This window comes from Saccopteryx leptura, chromosome 10, assembly GCF_036850995.1.
Source record: "Saccopteryx leptura isolate mSacLep1 chromosome 10, mSacLep1_pri_phased_curated, whole genome shotgun sequence".
Lineage (NCBI taxonomy): Eukaryota > Metazoa > Chordata > Mammalia > Chiroptera > Emballonuridae > Saccopteryx > Saccopteryx leptura.
The window spans coordinates 34,291,240-34,308,567 of NC_089512.1; the positions used below are offsets into that span (position 1 = coordinate 34,291,240).

General features: G+C 40.6%; 1 protein-coding gene and 1 non-coding gene across 2 annotated transcripts in view; both read left to right on the forward strand.

Annotated features, from left to right (window-relative positions):
- Positions 1-10,461: 10,461 nt before the first annotated feature.
- The window catches only part of COL6A5 (collagen type VI alpha 5 chain), a 114,755-nt gene continuing 107,888 nt past the window's right edge, over positions 10,462-17,328 (forward strand). The window contains exon 1 of the mRNA XM_066351842.1: positions 10,462-10,764. The gene's annotated coding sequence lies outside the window, so the exon portion shown is untranslated. The remainder of the gene's footprint in view (positions 10,765-17,328) is intronic.
- On the forward strand, positions 14,397-14,472 carry TRNAT-AGU (transfer RNA threonine (anticodon AGU)). Its single transcript has one exon. It is a non-coding gene; the product is annotated as a tRNA-Thr (tRNA).

Genomic DNA, 17,328 nt, shown 5'->3' on the forward strand with positions numbered 1-17,328 from the left:
CATTTGTATTTCTTCCTGGGAGAAGTGTCTGTTCATGTCCTCTTTCCATTTTTTTATTGGATTGTTTGTTTGTTGTTGAGTTTTATGAGTTCTTTGTATATTTTGGATATTAGGTCAGGCACCAATTTTAAGCCCTGGATGCTACCTGAGCTCTGACTTCCAAGCTACAAATTGGAAATTCCAAGAACTCTCTCCAACTCAGGATTCCAATCTCAAATACAGGTTGTTACCTGTACTTCTGACTGATTGGCTATAAATCAGAGGTTCCTACAACACCCTCCTTAGGTTTGATTAATTTGCTAGAGTGGCTCACAGAACTCAGAGAAGCATTTGACTTACTAGATTACTGGTTTACTCTAAAAGAATATGAAAGAAACAGCCCAACAGAAGAGATGAATAGGGAGAGTTATGGGAAAGAGAGCTCAGAGCTCCCATACCCTCCCCAGGCACGCTCTTCTTCTCAGATCTCCATGTGTCCATCAACCTGGATACTCTTGGAACCCTGTGCTTTTAGGTTATTATGGAGGCTTCATTCCGTAGGCCTGATTGATTAAGGCATCCACTGGTGACTTATTTAACCTCCAGCCCCTCCCCTTAGGGAGGTTGGTGTGAGGAATACTGGAATTTCCAACCTTCTAATCATGTGATTGGTTCCCCTGCAAGCCAGGCTTCAGCCCTCTGTTACCTAAGGGCATTCCAAAAGTCATCTTATTAACATAAAAAGGGCCCCCGGCTGGGTAGCTCAGTTAGAGCATTGTCCTGATATGCCAAGGTTGCCGGTCTGATCTTCACTCAGGGTACATCATAGAATCAACCATTGAATGCATAAATAAGTGGAACAACAAACTGACATTTCTCTTTCTTTCACTCTCTGTCTCAAATCAATAAATTAAAAAAAAAAAAAAAAGAAAAAAGATAAGACACCAGTATCACTCTTAGAATAGGAAATCCAAGGGTTCTGGAAGCTCTGTGCTAGGAATGGGGGACAGAAACCACATAAATATTTCTTACTATGAATCACAATATCATAGGGAGCCACTGAGCTTTTTTTGCTAGATAAATTTAATAGCAATCGGATTAAGCGGCCCTGAAATTCAGACCTTACTGAAAATGTGAAGTTGGTCTGCAGCTTTATTAAGCCCAGCACCGTTTGTTCCAGGAGAAGCACGCTTCACCCTCCTGGAGAGCCCTCTGTTTGACTCCACTGGAGGTCCACAGCTCTGACCCTCCACAGCACTAAGTAAATACTGGGAGGAGGCATCCAGGCAGGGATGTGGCCTCAGAGGATACCAAGTGCTGACTATGGAACAGCAAAAACAAAAATGCAACCACATCAGTGGGTTGTGTGGGTTTGCGTTAGTACTTCCCTTGGTGAAACAAACTTTTATCCCAAGTGCCTGGCCTCATACTTTTTCTTCCATTGTCCTTTGAAAACCTGGCAGATTGTAAAACTGTTGGGCAAAAACAAACAAACAAAAAAAAAACAACTCCCCTTCTTGATCAGGTTGAGTCAGGCACAGATATTCGTAATCATAAGACTGTGTTTTCTATCTTTCCACCCTCCCCCTTGCTTTCACTATTATTCCTCCCCAGGAAAAAAATAATACACACAAAACAACATACATATAACGAACACTGCTTTCTCTTCTGTGGTAGTTACAACTGAAGATGCTTGGTCATGGGCTTGCCTGCCATCCAGTGTTTGCATTACAAGTGATGAGAAAGCGTCTACTGTGGTGTATTCTTTCTATCTGGGGTCATCTGCAACCCCGCTGGAGCTGGGGTGCATGTTCCTGCAGAGCCCTGTCCTCAGACCTTGCAGTTTCTCTGTGAACCCTTGTCCTGAATACTCTTGGCAAAAAGCAAAGAACATTGCAGCCTAGAATTTTGCTATGTCCAAAATATTCGTGTTCTCTTCCATACAGAAATGCTTTCCTAAAAAGACCTTATGTAGTATTTGGTGTGAAATAATTAATTATTGCCTTCCATGTCTTTTGTGAAATGTGCCATTTCCAACAATTAGAGGGTACAATGCTATACTGGATGACTTTTAGGACAAGTCTTCGGGTGAGCTAAGGAGAAGAAAGTAGTATTTGTTCAGCATCTACCAAATGCTGTATACCGTTGTATGCAGACACAGGCAACATACCCAGTCTTCACAACAACCTGTAGCATAAATATTATTCATGATGAATAGACGGGGAATCTGAAACTTAGAGAGAGACGATTTGACCAAATCACACAGCCAATAAAAAACAGAGCTGGGTTTTAAACCTAGGTCAGTTATGTTCCAAAGATTAAGCTCTCAACCACAACATTACTAAGCCACACAAATATTTTATTTAATTTTGACATTGTTGTGTGGCAATTCCCTCCACCATCTGAAGTCATTAAAATTCACACGATAGTTCAGATGATGTTGCATTAACAGAGATAGTACATGTTACCCACATGGCGTGGAAATATATAATGCAAGTGTTATTCATGTTCCAGCAGGGTTTTACAAAGATATTTTACCATGTTCCAATACTTTTAAAATCAAGGTGGAGAAACAAAACTGAAATGAACTATTAACCTTGCTGGATAAATCAAGGGGACTCCTGCTCTGAGGTTTTAGGCTTCTGCCCGCCCTGGGGGCTCCTCTTCTGATATCTTCATATTCACCTTCCCATCCAGGATACATGAAGATTTTTCTTGTATTTTTTGTGTGTCTGAGATTTTCTTAACAACCTAGGAAGGTAGCAGGGGAGGTTGCCATTTATTTTTACTAGGAACTTTTGGGATTTCTCCTTCTAATTGTTATTCTTGGAGGTGGAGGGTTTCTCCTAATGAGGCCTAACTCCTCAGTATTCCAGAGTTAGACTTGGGACTCTTTAAGACCAAACGCTCATGTTCTTATTAAGCTTTTATGGATTCTATTGCCCTCAATCACCCACACATTGTTGGCTTTGCCTTCTGCTGTGAGGTTGGAACATGAAACAGACTTTGATTACAGTGTACTTGTCAACTATTGAGTCCCTTCAAAAGACCACCAGAAAAATCTGTTGATCAATCAGAGCTAATTAATCAGGTTTCTTACAGGGAAGATGAACACCATATTGACAATCTTAGTAGTGTCTCAGAAGGGAAGTCAGAACAGAGTATTTATAGGTTTTAGGTCCTGGGCTGGGTGAATTTTAGGTGTTGTTTGCCAACCAGAGAACTTGTTGGGTTTGGCAGAATTTGTGATATAATAGGTTTGGATTTCTGGACACTGGGAGATGAAGGAGTTGAAGCAAGTCTTGTTGAGCAAGCTGGTTAGTCCTGATAAAGTAAGAAACTTCAGTTAGTCACAGTTTTGTCTTTTAGGAGCTAGTATTACCTGGAGCAAGTAGAAAAGTCCTTTTTGCTTGTTTTCAGTATGGCTAACATTAAGAAAGTATACCAGATGCCAATATTGTGTAATACAGAAACAGGAAAGCATGTTGGCTTTAGTTATCAACATCAAACTTTACTTAATAATTTTTTAACCTGGTACACTGGCATGCAAAATATAATTGAGCCACTTGGTGAGAGAAGTAGCTTTTCCCCCTCCTTCTTTTAATAATTCTGATTGCATCAATGAGAAAGTCAATTACGTCCATTTAAATCATCTCCCACCCAACATCATCTTACATATTTTTGGTAGTATGTGTTTCACCTTTTTGGAAATACCATCAATATTTCTTAGTAGGAGTTAAGGAGCACAGAGTAGAACATAATTTGGTATCACCCACTCTAATGCAGCAATTTTCAACCTTTTTCATCTCATGGGACACATAACACATAGACTAATTACTAAAATTCCAGAGTACACCAAATATATATATATATATATATATATATATATATATATATATATATATATATATATATATTTGCCAATCTGACAAAAAATTAGATACAATTTTGACTTAGTCACACCAAACAGCTATCATTGTGTTGGCTGTTGTCATTTTTTTTCTTTGACAATCTAAGGGAAAAGAGGTCAGTGCCCTTGACTAAATAGGCAGGTATTGCATGTTTTAAACATTCTTGCAGCACAGCAGTTGAAAATTGTTGCTCCGATGTTATCTTCTTATTTAAAACAGTTGCAGAAAACCCGGACTGTAGGTTGGGCCAGAGAAAAGCAACTATAACTGAAAATGGTTTCTGGGAGAACAAAAGCCACAATTTTGAAATTTTGGATTTTATTTCTTTTATTGAATACCTTTTCTTTTCTAGAAAAAAAAAAAAAAAGGCAAGTGAAGCCCAGGTCAGATAAGTGTAGTGTAAGTACGATTATGTGATTTTCTGTGTTAAGAAATTGAAAACTTGGTCATTTTAGTGCTTCAATTTCTTCAAATGTTGAGCTTAAAACTTCTACTTTCTGAAACATATTAAATTAGATAAATGGATCCTTAGTAGAATAAATATAATTTTCACTAGAGGAAAAATTATGCATTATAATTTCTTTAGAAGGGAAATAAAAGCTTGTTTCAGTTTTATAAGCAGAACAGTGGAAAAAGAAATATTGAATTCTGGGGAAAAGTTTATAGATCCCCAAAGCTGCTTTTCTGTAATTGTGAAACCTAAATTGTAATTGTGGTGGTGCAGTAAAAACATTTCTACAATAATATTTTTCAGAAAAGTTATTCAAAACTTCCATTTGACTCCTATGCTATTTGACTCCTATGCTATTTGACTACCACTTCACTGATTGTGAAGGAAGAGCCCCACCCTTCTTCTCCTGAAGTGAATTAGACCTCCTTTCTTCCCTTGGGATTTTACTTTTGGTTTGGGAGGAATTCTCAGTTAATAAATCTTTGCACACTGTGGTATATGGACACAGCATGAGCAAACTTTCCACTCGACCAGGCACGAATGTGAGCTGAAATACGTTCTGTCCCCAAGAATCCAGCTTCCCGAACTTCCAGCCCTCAGCGTCACTCAGTGTTTCACTCTGATGGCACATTCCCCATGGAAGTCTGAACAGGATCTGAGACTCACTGATACTAAAAAGTCTTGGGGTTGGTGGGGAGTACATCTCAAACATGAAAACCATTCTTTGGCATCTTGAGTTTTTTTCTTTTTTAAAACAAATAAACATAGGATGTTAGGTTTATAGGCATCTACCACAAATATACAAATTGTTGTTCAATTTTTACTATGAGATTCCAATAAAAATTCTAACCCAGCTGATTTTAGAATTTATAGGAAAGAGATAATAGACAAGAATAGCCAAGATAATCCTTATGGAGAAGAGCTTGGTAGAAGGACTAACTTTACCAGTTGTCAAGATTTCTTATGAAGCTATAGAAACTAAGACAATAGGATCCTGGGACAGAATTAGATGAATGAACTACAGAATCCAGAATCATACCCACACAAGTATGAAAATATTATTATTATTATTATTATTATTATTATTATTATTTTAGGTAGAGAGAGAGAGAGAAAGGAAAGGAGAGAGAGAGGGAGAGAAAAGCATCAACTCTTTGCTCCACTTATGCATTGATTGCTTCTCATACATGCATTGATCTGGGATCGAACTGGTGACCTCAAGCTCAAGTTGACAACCCTGTGCTCAAGCTGGTGATCCCATGCTCAAGCTAGTGACCCCAGACTTTAGCTGGAAACCTTGGGTTTCAAACTGGTGACCTCAGTGTTCCAGGTTGATGCTCTATCCGCTGTGCCACCCCCAGCCAGGCCAGAAATCTTATTTTTGACAGGAGTGACATTGCAAATCAATGGAGAAAAAGTAAAATATTGAACAAATCATCCTAGAAACATTATGCATATAGGAGAAAATTGAAAATGAATCTCTACCTCATACCATATCAAAAATTAATTCCACATTAATTGTGTGTTTACAAGTGAAATAAAAATGATTAAACTTATTAGAAAAAACTAGAGAATATCTTTATTACAGGTAGGACAGGAAACTCTTGAGTTATAATGAACACAAAACAGAGAGATGATGGGTATGCAACATAATTAAATGTCAAAATAACCTGGAGATGTTTTCTCTGAACATATGTACCCTGATTTATTAATGTCACCCCATTAAAATTAATAATAATAAAAAATACATTTTAAAAAAACAGAGAGAGATGAATACATCTGACTATTTGAAAATGCCTAATCACATGTGTCATTACTTTTCATTTCTTTCTTTTAACAATCTAATGAATCCTAGGTCCATGGTAGGCACTGGGGATTGAACATGAAGAATGCAGGCAGTGTGGGAAGGAAAGATATATTTTGCAAATAATTTTAATTTGCGAATTTTATAAAGAAGGACTTCAAGGAGCCTTAATTTCCTTGGAGCACCAGGAAAGGCTTGTGGGATGGAGAAGATTGAGTCAGAGGGAGCAGAGTACATTGGGGTGGGCGGAATGGAGTGCGCCCGGCCAGGGGAGAGCCGGCTCAAAGATTCTGAGAACCTACAATATGGTCAACGAGTTTGAAAAGGGGAGAGCCAAAGGGAGGAGAGCGGAGGATGAAACAGGAGAAGCGGCAAGGCCAGATTATGTACGGCCTTGTGGCCATGGTCAGCATTTTGAACTTTACCTAAGAGCCATGGCAGCCACTTAAAAAAAAATTAGAACAATGATGATCAGATTGGCATTGTCCAATAGCAAACAGAGAAAGCGTGAGTGGGTATAGGGAGAACCCACATTGTTGTTCCTTTTCCCTTTTCTTTTCCCTTAGACGCTGTTTCCCAACTGTATTTTCTAAACTAGGGAAGGAAGGAAGCGTTAAAAAGAACAATGTATTATATAAATAATATAATAATCATATTATTATTAATAACTGTAGTTAATATTTTCAGAGCACTTAACACTGGCCAAGAATAGTTCTAAAGACTTTACATATATTAATTATTTTAACTGTTTTATGTGGTGGATACTATCTTGATCCTTGTTTACAGAAGGAAATTCATCAGCTTGCCCCAGGTTACCCAAGAGCTGAGAATTAAACCTGGGCAGGTATGCTCTAGAGTCCATGCTTTTAACTACTACAGGATGTTGACCAGAAATTAGGAGAAATAATAGAGCAACTGTTTGCGTGCACTCTTTAGGAAACCATTCTCAAACTCAACTAAGACCCAATGGATATAAAATGCTGCATCTGTTACAACCACAGAGATCAGTGATGAGCATTACCAGGTCACATGCTTGCCTAGCCAGAATGGCTGACCTAACACTGAGATGCTGCCAAAATCAATGGACAGTCTTGTCAATACATTCAAATAAAATTTGAGGCAGACTTGGGCAAAAGTTCTGTTCGTGAGTCTAGGTATAGCTAGGAAAATGAAATTTGTCATCTTTGCTTGACTGTACCAAATGCCACTCTGGCCTAGAGTGTTGCCCATCTACTTCCTTCAGCAACTGAGGCAATGCTGAGATTGTGTGGCTAATTTCCATGGCAGCCATGGTTTAGACATGAACCAAATCATACACGTGCAAATGCACTAGCACCCAAGTATGTACGTTTACTCACAGATATGCTCACGCTCCTGTGAACAAGACTTCCCTAAGGCATTGGAAGACCTTGCCCTTCCAGAGCGTTGTCTCAAGCAACTTTCCAGGAACAGTTAAGGTCTGTGCTTACAACTACTGCCATAGTCTAAACACCCTGCGGCGTCTGCATAGGATCTGTGAGGTTCCACAAGTCCAGAAGGATTCACTGTGAGAAACTTCAGACTAGGATGGCCACAGGAAGGGAAAGCCCACTGTAAACATGGAAGTGGAGTCACTTCCTGGGGTGGCTATTGTTTTAACATAGTACTTATTAACACATCTCTTCTTCATTCACTGCTATTTTTTCCTTCTCTCCATCCACTGTCAGTAGGATTGCAGCCAGGGGTCCTGTCTGTGAACTGCCTTTCATTAGCATTGTCTCAGATGTGCTTTGTCTGTTGTGATTCCAACTACACGTGACCATTGATGGAAGGCCAATGATGTACACATGGATGACTAGGAAAAATAATTACAAAACACTATTAGCAACATTGGTTCATTTCCTTTGTGTGGGTCTAGGAACACATAGGTGTCTCTGCCTTTCTCTGAATGTCCTATGATACATATCAGAGAAGTGTGATCATTGCTTCTATTTGCTGGGACTTTCCACTTAGCCATTTCACTCAGTCCAATAATCATTCAACTCAGCTGTGAGCAATTCAGTCCTCCACAAATTGCCTTCCAAAGAAGTCACTAACAGATCTCACCAGCTGAATCATATTGACAAGAACTCAGCCTGAGAAATTTTTCTTGTCCAGAAGGCAAGCTCTTTTGGACTCATTTGTTCTAAGAACCAGCACCGGGGAAGCAGCTCAAAAAGCACCACAGAAACATGGGGAAGAACTGAATTGTCTCGCTTCCAGACAAGAGCTGGAGGGGTAGCTTCCTCCCAGTCAGAAGTTTTGCATTTATTATTACTATGTTTTAAAAACAACACTGGGTGGTCATGTTCAAAGAGTACTGCCTCCATCTCCCGCCAGCATTCTGCTTTTATTGGGTTGTATTGGTGTTTCTCTTTGGGGACTGGTGAAGGGGGTCATGTTTGTCAGTCAGAATATGTCTGGCGGGTGGTGCCAGGAACAGTGAATACTCACCTCCCCATTCCCCAACACACACACACACACACACACACACACACACACACACACATACCTGTGAGAGACGAGCCAGGTTTCTGTTCCGTGCAGAATATCCCATAATCCTAACTGTGCTAAGTGCATTCCAGCAGTTCAGGACGCATTTGGCTTAAAGCAAATATACCATTTTCTGAGGAAAACCACTTCCCCCCTTGTAATGCTGGAGGTTGAGGCCAGGCAGGTTCGCATTGAATTCAAACCAACAATAGAGGAACTGCAGAGCCTGAAAGCATTGGACCATACCTGTTTATTGGAGGCTCACAGAAACAGGCAGGTGAATGAACAAAGGAAAACCTGCTTTTCACAGAGGAGAGAAAGGGATCAGGAAAACTGCCCCTCATGGTGGCAGCTGAGGGTATAAGGCAGGGGTCCCCAAACTTTTTACACAGGGGGGCCAATTCACTGTCCCTCAGACTATAAAAAAAAAACTATGAACAAATCCCTATGCACACTGCACATATCTTATTTTAAAGTAAAAAAACAAAACGGGAACAAATACAATATTTAAAATAAAGAACAAGTAAATTTAAATCAACCAACTGACCAGTATTTCAATGGGAACTATGGGCCTGCTTTTGGCTAATGAGATGGTCAATGTGCTCCTCTCACTGACCACCAATGAAAGAGGTACCCCTTCCGGAAGTGCTGCGGGGGCTGGATAAATGGCCTCAGGGGGCCGCATGCGGCCCACGGGCCATAGTTTGGGGACTCCTGGTATAAGGGAACTGCACCTTGCAGTGGCAAGAAAGCAATCTAGGAGAACTGCCACTAAGGTAAAGCACCCATAGCTTTTCATAGAGACACACACGTGGCTTTCTGCCACATGCTCACGCACTAATTGTGCAATGTGCTTGCAGCTGGAAACCAGTGAGCTAGCCTAACACAGCTGTTTTCCCCACACCCCTTTATTAATGGATGGAAGGAAGAAAGGAAGGAAGGAAGGAAGGAAGGGAGGAAGAAAGGAAGGAAGGAAGGAAGGAAGGAAGGAAGGAAGGAAGGAAGGAAGGAAGGAAGGAAGGAAGAAAACCAGTTACTAGTTTAAACATTTGTTTCTCCTTGTTAAAAAATAATAATAATAATAATAAAAAGTCTGTCCTGCTGGTCCTCATTCAAATTCTTTTCATCCTTCCAACCCCTTTCCTTCTGAAACAAACATGGAAACTTTCTACTTAACTTAGGAAGCAGTTCCAGAATTAAGAGGCTTGGTGCCCCAGAAGTCCTTGCTGTTTCTTCTTGGTCTTTGAATACACTTCCATCAGTGTAAATAATTGCAGCTTGTCTCTTCATGGACAGCATGATGAAGCTGACAGGCTGAATTCAATGGCGCAAGCCAGGAACATGTTTACTCATAAAACCCCAACTGAATGCATGTCCCTGAAAAAATAAACAAGCCCACGTCTAAGAATAGGCAATGCTTTCCAAGTTTTTCATCGTGATCTCTGCTAAATCACATGTTCATTTCTGCGGCCTGCTCCATTTCCTGACCCGTCTTTCTTGGAAGTTGCTGGAGAGAACTCCTGCTCCCCTGAGCATAGGTGCTCTCTCTTCAAGCCCAGCTTCCCCCATACAACCTCCCATTGGGCATTTTCTCTGGTACTCAGCAGGCTGGCTCTCAGGAAACTGCTGAGTAAACCACTGGCACTAACTAGCGAGGCCTCAGCCCAAACAGCAGCAGTGATCTCAGCTCAGTGGCTGGCAGATTAAAGGTTGCCCTGGATTTCTGAGGAACTTCTCGTCAAGTTATTTTGGCAGCCCGCACTGTCCCCCAAACCGCGGCCAGCCTAGCCGCTGTGGACGAAGCCAACAGGCAGCTGGAGCATCTCTGGACGCTCACTGCAAAGCCCGCAAAGAGTTAAAAACTCCAGCCCGTAGGGGCCAGCCAGGCCAAGGTCGATGGGGTCAGCGCCGGCTTAAAAGGGCGGCCCCGCGCACTGGGCCTGCGCTCTGTACCCACCTGCCAGCGGCGCAGCGTGGACCCCGTCCCGCGCGCTCCCTCCTGCTGTCCGCCGAGAGCTTACAGCCCCGGGCGGGCGCGCTGCAGCCCTCTGGAGAGCTGGGGGCCGTCTCTAGGGTTCTGAGTGTCCCCGGACACCGGGAAAAGTTCGGTGAGTGTGGGGAGCGGGGTCTTAGGGCCTGACGTGAGTGGAGGAGGGCGCTGACGGCAGGGATGCTGGTGTGCTTAGCTATTACCCCTTTTGGTTGTTTTGCACCTGCTCTAAAAGTGAGGACTGAAAAGAGTTTTGCAAGAGGCTGACACTAGATTTAGATTCTCAGAGTGTTGAATTGGAAAGGACCTTAGGGCAGTGCTTATGGATGTGTAGTCCAAGGACTATTAGCATCTCCATCCCTTGGGACCTTATTAGAAATGCAAATTCACGGGACCTGTCCAAGGTGTGCTGAACCAGAACCTCTGGGTATGAGGCCCAGGAATGTGTGTTTTAGCGTGCCCTCCAGAACATTCTCCTGCAGCTAAAATTGGATAACCACTGAATTAATTAGAGGTTATTTAGTGTACCACTGGGGTCCCTCCTTCACTCCATGCGGGAACCCTCAAATAAACAGCAATGGGTACATAGACCTGGAGCATAAGGCATTAGATGCAGGGTCTATTTACATATAATAAGAACTTTGAAATGCTCACGATTTGTGGCAATTGCTCTTCTTTTTCTCACTGTGAACTGTGATCTGTAAAATTTCCTCAAAACTGCAGCCATAGTTTAACAAACATTTCTGAGTTTCTACTATGTGGAAGGCTCCAAGCAAGGTTCTTTTAAAGTGGAGGAGGGTGTTATGTACTCTTAAATCTCCAGCCTGGTGGCGGTATATCTTTACTTCAACCAAGATCTTTGTAATTTGGTGGGGTTAACCCAGAATGCCAGGTTTGATATTTTGAAAGAGATGGATTTTCTTTGTGAGTTCTAAACAAAAATCCTTAAGAAAAATTCACATTGGCAAGACATATTTTTTGATCTTGGTATTGATTTTCACATGATACATTTTACAAATTGAATGGAAAAGGATCCCGAGATTTCTTGTGAATCAAAGTGAGAAAGACAATTTGTCATCTTCTCTGACGAGTCCGGTGCCAAAGCTCATGCAAACTCTGAGAAAAATCAGTTGCTATGGTAAAGCCTCTTAGAAACAAAGATGGATGCCCGGTAGACCCCAATTATGTTGTTCCCTGTTTTCTGAGGTTCTGAACCATTCCTGAGGATGAGGTAGGTTCGTCATCACTGCTGAGAGTACCTCACTCATGAGATATCTGATGAGAAAGGGTCTGTGAATGGTTTACTATTGGTTATGATTTTTTGGTTCGTCTTCTTTGGTGGCTTAGCATAAATATTAAGTCTAACTCCACCATTGACTCATTCTGAGACTCTGGAGCAAATCTGCAGGCATTTCTCAGTGTTCTCCTCTTTTCAATGAGTGGAGGCAGGATGTATGATTTTGATGTAGCACTTGCTAGTATTATTCCAAAGTTTCTCACCAGAGTTCCCTACTTGTTATAGGGTTACAATGGTGAATCTTTATTAACACTTGAAAGGAGAGAAGATACTTAATACAATGATCACCTATTTAATTATGTTTTAAATAAAGTATCCAAAATATTTGTTTACAGATTTTGAAGACTAACTTCTGTTTGAAAACAACTTTGGAAATGTTGGTAAAATTGCAAGCCATTGCTAGGAATGTCATGAGCCTGTGAAAATAAACTTTGCCACTCTAAGGAGCCCCCCTCCTAAATTATGGCTGCCCACAAAGTTTGTTCATAAGTAATATAAGGGCATATAGTTAGTGTTCTTCTCTAATGAAATATAAGGTTTATAAATATGTCTTGTTTTCACAGTTATTTTATGTTGTGTTATTCCTCCTTCAAGTTCAAATCATTTTCCAAAAGGGAATAATTTTTTTTAACTCTGGAACGTTTACCCAGAACCTCTACCTCTGACAGTGGAGGACAGGAATTCACTAGAGATGTGACCCTTTCATGGCACTGCAGTTTGTTTTGAGGATGCCTTTGTCAATCTTGTAGGATCTCAGATCCAGGTCCTCTCTGAGCATGTGCAGAAGAGGAGGCAGTGGGTACTGACCACAGCTGGGGCCTAAGAAACAAATGAGATGCATGCCTACCTTATTATGAGGAAGGGCTAACTAGTAAGGCATTGGCATTTGCCTGCATTTTTGTCACCCCTGTCAATCCCCAGTGCCCTGTTATGCCTTAGATCCCTCTGACCGGTGTGAATTCTGATCCTTCAAGCCACTTTTTGGGTGCTACTGTCATTCAAGACTTGGTCTGAGAGACCATTGTAAAATTTCACTGTAAAGTTCCATTGTAAAATTTGACGGGCCCAGGTGACACCTTGAGCTTTCTACCTTAGCATGGTAAATTAATAATTATCCTGGACAATAATAAGACAAAGAGAGCAGAATAGTGGGATGTGACCTTTATAAAGTATAGCAGAAAGAACACCACCTGTGCAGTCAGATTGTAAGTTTTGGGGCCTCAGTTTCTTCATCGGTAATATGAACATAAAACAATCTACTTTTTCTGTGGGGTCATCCATCTTCTGAGTATATTTCAGTGACTAACTTTAGATACAGAGAAGGTTTGAAAATGAGCACATTGCCCTATCCATCAATATTAGAGGTTTTATTGATTAAAAAAGAGAAAATATTGTGTAATGAATAGGTGAGTCAAAAATCTCTGCAACATGGATGCAGGACAAGAATGGTTCTTTGGAAAATGGCAGGTGACAATGGTTGTGGTGGGTAGTGGTATGTACATGTGTGCGCACTGAGGAATAGAAAATGTGATAATAGGTTTCTGGGCAACTCAATGGCTCAAGGATGTTCAAGTCAAGCAGATAGGCTCCTGAAGTAGGCACCTAGGTGTGAAATTGTAGTAATATTCATATCTCTGTCTAGGTCTTGAAGCAGTTTATATAAATGGTTATATTTAAATCTGACAGTAATTCTTAGAGGTAAAAAGATGTGTTTATTACCACTTCGTTGATGAGAAAGTTGAGGCTCAGAATTATTAAACCCTTACCCAAGAACACATGCCGTTAGTACCGAGTTACTCTAAACCTTAGCTTTTTGGACACCCAAGCAATCTCCTTAACAAAGAGTGGGGAGGTTGTAGAAGAAATGAGAGGATAAAGATAATTTTGCAAACTTTATGTTAACCATTGCAATATAAGAAACATAATTTGGGAAGGGGGAGATAACAATCAAGTTTTGCCACCAGTATAATGATTTAAAGAGCCCACCTACCTGAGTTCAAATCAGAGTTTTATCCCTTACTTCCTGTGTGAACTTGGGTGAGATACTTAACATTACTTTTTTCCTTCTATCTCATGGGCTAGTAGTACTCACCTCATAGAGACTTTTCAAAGATAAAGAACAAAGTCTAGTGATAGGCATGTAATCAGAAATATGTAAGTGCTAGCTATTTCAGATAGATTGTAGTTAAGAGAAACAATAAAAAATTGAGTTGAGATAGCTGACTACAAAATAAAATTTTTAAAAATCAATAGCTTTTCTATAAAGTAGTGACATAGTGACAAGCAACTTAAAGTATAATGAGAGGAAAATGTCATTGTCAACAACAATGAAGTACAGAGCAGCTGAGAACTATAAAAGTGAAATGCGTAGGACCAACTGTTGCATCTCTGAGCCTGAACTTGACTCTCCCCACCGCCCCAAACACACATTCAACAGCTGCACAGAAATTCCAGCCCTGGCCGGTTGGCTCAGCGGTAGAGCGTCGGCCTAGTGTGCGGAGGACCCGGGTTCGATTCCCGGCCAGGGCACATAGGAGAAGCGCCCATTTGCTTCTCCACCCCTCCGCCGCGCTTTCCTCTCTGTCTCTCTCTTCCCCTCCCGCAGCCAAGGCTCCATTGGAGCAAAGATGGCCCGGGCGCTGGGGATGGCTCTGTGGCCTCTGCCTCAGGCGCTAGAGTGGCTCTGGTCGCAATATGGCGACGCCCAGGATGGGCAGAGCATCGCCCCCTGGTGGGCAGAGCGTCGCCCCATGGTGGGCGTGCCGGGTGGATCCCGGTCGGGCGCATGTGGGAGTCTGTCTGACTGTCTCTCCCTGTTTCCAGCTTCAGAAAAATGAAAAAAAAAGAAAAAAAAAAAAAAAGAAATCCCAGTGCATCAGTATGGGTCTTACGCAACAATACTTTTAATTGAACGGAAAGCATTTGTTGTATGTTAAACAAAGATTAAGAATTATTCCAGGAAACAGAAAACAATGACACCAAACTCGACAACATTAGAGAACCCAGGTTTTTTTTTTATAAAGCAGGGACTCAAAGAAATGCAAGGGATAACGGAAGGCAAAGCAAGGGAAGCAAAAACAGGAAAATAATAAAACTTTTAAAAAACCCAAACCCAAATTAGGAGCAGCTGGATGCCAGTCAAAATTGTAGAAAATTAAATTTTGACTTAGAGGACAACTTTGGGAAAAATCTAATAGAATGCAGAAAATCAAGACAAAGAAACAAAAATGATTAGAAAGAATAATAGTGATGAGAAACAGAGACACAGCATAGGACTATGTGGACTTCTGGTGGAAAAAGATGACAAGAGGAACTATAAAACATTGTATTTCTTTAATCCCAAATTATTAATTTCAAGATGCACCATTGATTTAAAAATAGCTCTTGGGAAATAAAAAGGAATGCTATTATATCAAATGAATGTGTCATTTATAAGACTTTTTTTTTTTAATTTGAGGAAGACTAAAATTTGAAAAAAAGATATCTTTTAATTGAAGAAATATGGAATTAGATGAAAGGCTTCCCAAAGTAAAAGAACAGGAGAACTGGCAGATCGGAAGTCTCATTATGTTTCAGAAAAATAAATTAAGATTAGTATGGTGTTATTTAAGGAGAAAGGATAAACTATTTGAGCAGTAAAATAAGAAATAAATTAAACTGGCCATGTATATTATCTCAGCACCATCAGATTCCAGAAGACAATGATAAAGAGCTTAGAGGGAAAGTGAAAGGAATGAGACCCCTGAATTCCACAGGCACCTCTCTATAGGACTCATACTGTATTTTTCTTAGGCAGCACTGACTTAGAGTGCTGTAGATGTCAAGTTGGAAAGCTATCAGAAAGACATTCTCAGTTATGCCAGACCTCAGTAAATGTAGACTGATCTGTTGCTATCTAGTGCTTTAGGAGCACCAGCATCCTCTCAGAGCTTGTTAAAAATGCAGGACCTCAGGTCTCACTCTAAGAGCGATAGTATACGGAGCCTGCGTTTTGACCAGAGGCACAGGTAATTTTTGCACACATTAAAGATTGAGAAACAATGTGTTAATTAACCAGCTCCTAAAAGTCATCCAGCCGAAGGCTTCCTAACTGCTGTGTGTTTTATGGAGTATAGATGTGCTTGAGATATTGATCTCTTTAGCCTGGGCTGCGGGGTGGAAGACATTGGTTCCAAAGACCTGAAGAAGATTGTCATTTTCTGTGTGTACAGTGATCTGTAGTTGTGCTGTCCATTATGGTAGCCACCCACCACTGGTGGCTACTGAGCAGTTAAAATGTACCGAGTCTGAATTAAGACGTGCTACAGGAGTAAAACATACACCGATATTGAAGACTTAGTAAGAAAGATGAATGTATAATGCTCAATATTTTTTTAATTGTTTACATATTAAAATTATAACATTTTGGATATATTGAGTTAAGGAAAGTATATTATTTAATTTCATCTATTTCTTTAGTAATGTGGCCACTAAAATTTTTTTAAATTACACATGTGTCTGGCATTATGTCTTAATTGGACAGTGGTAATCTGGTCACTTTAGGTGGCAAAAGGAAGAATCAAAATAAAGAACTGAAAGCCTGACCAGCGGCACTGTGGATAGAGAGTCGGCCTGGGATGCAGAGGACCCAGGTTTGAAACCCCTGAGGTTGTTGGCTTGAGCGCCGGCTCATCTGGCTTGAGCACAGGCTAACCAGCTTGAGTGCAGGGTCGCTGGTTTAAGCATGAGATTATAGCCATAATCCTGTGGTCGCTGGCTTGAGCCCAAAAGTTGCTGGCTTGAAGCCCAAGGTCACTGGCTTGAGCCCAAGGTTGCTGGCTTGAGCAAGGGGTCACTGGCTCAGCTGTAGCCCCCACCCCAACCCTGGCCAAGGCACATATTAAGAAAGGAATGAATGAACAACTAAGGTGCTGCAATGAAGAATTGATGCTTCTTTTTCTCTCTCCCCTTTTGTCTATCTGTCCCTCTCTCTGTCTCTCTCACTAAAAAAAATAAATAAATAAACTGAAGAATGTATATGGACTTATAGGGCACATTAATTCCATAAATTTAAAGAATTCTACAGTTCTTTAAACTTAGAAATAAAATGGAAATAACTGTGGTATTGTGATCACAAAGCAAAAAGTATAATTCTTGAGAGAAAAACTACAGTGTGAAACACCTAAAGTTTAAAAAAATATTTTTATGATAATAGATTGGGAGTCTCCCCTAGCCCCCATAAAATACAACAACAACAAAGAAACACAAAACAAAGAAGAGGAAGGGAATGTAAGCAGACTAATTTTCATATCTTTCATGGGTGGGGGTCATGAATATTATTGTTTCATTTCTTTTTGTTTGTTTTTTAATTTAGAAAATTAAATTTAATGAGGTAGCATTGATCAA